Below are 1449 nucleotides of genomic sequence, written 5' to 3'. Positions count from 1 at the left end.
GCAAACCCTAGCCTCCAGATTCTAAATCCTCTGCACACCTAATGGACACCAGCCTGGTGGCTTCTGATGGCCTTCAGCTCCAGGCTTTCTTCCTTCTTTTTATTTTCTAGATTTTCTCTTCATCAGCCTTATGAGATTTGGCTTTAATTTGATAAAGAATGTCCTCCCTATGTAGTGTTTACCAACACTGACTGAAATTGTTTGCCAGTTGCTGGAGCTGCAGAAATGGCTGTCCCCTAGCCAGTTTTACTTACTGCTTTCCTGCAGCCTCTGCCAGGCAGAAAGGAGCTTGCAGTTGAATGTAAAAGTCCAGAAAATAGGGGTATCCCTTCAGTCTCCAGTGGAAACCATTTTTTAAGAGCAGTGGTTCAATGTAAGTTCTCTCCATCTGTTTCCTCATTTCTCATGCTTCCTGGGCAAAAAGTGAGTTTTGAAGTGAGTTTTGCACATGCTCAGAATTCATTTCCATGGCGGTTGATCTATTTCAGAGTCCTTATTGTTATCTAAATATATCTTATTTAATTGTTAATAGTTTCTTTTCCAAAACTCTCGAAAAACTGTTCTCCACCAGAGACAATTTTGTCCACCAGGAGACAACTGGTAGTGTCTGGAGACATATTTGGTTATCAGAAGGAGGATGAGGTGTTGCTGGCATCTAATGGGGAGAAGCCAGGGATGCTGCTAACCATCCTGCAGTGTACAGGACAGCCCCCACAGCAAAAAATACAGTGGCCCCATTTTCCAGAGTGCCTAAGTAGAGAAACCCTGATCTAGGTAAAGTTCTAGAAAAAGTGACCTTGTGGTCTCTTTTGCAGATATATCAATATATTAATACCCTGAACAGTGCTTAAACTTAAAAAATGCTCAGGCAGTATTGTGTGAGTGAATGTGCACAGAATCCAGAGCTCTTCCACATTGAATCAGTGCATTGTATATGAGACAGTGTCTTAAGCCCAGAGTAACGTGGAGTCAGGCCCTGGAGGCCTTATTTCTGAGAACTACCCTGCATCCGCAGTGTTCACATCAGCCTGACAGACCTAGCAGCCAACAAGTGGGCGTTCATTCCATCCTGATACTCAGTGAAAATCAATAGCAAACATATAAACACCATTTTTAATAGTGACCCATATTTCTTCAGTCCAGTGCCAGTTGACAGCCAAGGATTGGGGATCACAAAAACCCTTGCTCCTCCCCCATCTGGCTTCCAGATTGCAGTTCGAACCTGGCAACTCTGCTTTGATGAATCTGGATCAAGCTTTTTCAGAACTGTATTATGTTTGGAGGTCAAATGACATGTTAAAGCCTAAACTATGCGTGGCTTAATATCTCAGACCTATTGGATGGGAACTGCCTTCAGCAGACATCGTATCACATACATGAAGAGCATGAACACTGCAAGCAGTATGGCTTCCTTTCCATCCTGCTTCCCCCTTCTCTCACTCTATGATA

Source organism: Talpa occidentalis, unplaced genomic scaffold (assembly GCF_014898055.3).
Source record: "Talpa occidentalis isolate TD23 unplaced genomic scaffold, MPIMG_talOcc4v2.1 talOcc4.557, whole genome shotgun sequence".
Taxonomy (NCBI): domain Eukaryota; kingdom Metazoa; phylum Chordata; class Mammalia; order Eulipotyphla; family Talpidae; genus Talpa; species Talpa occidentalis.
The sequence above is the reverse complement of the archived record's forward strand: the minus strand, read 5'-3'. Positions refer to the sequence as shown.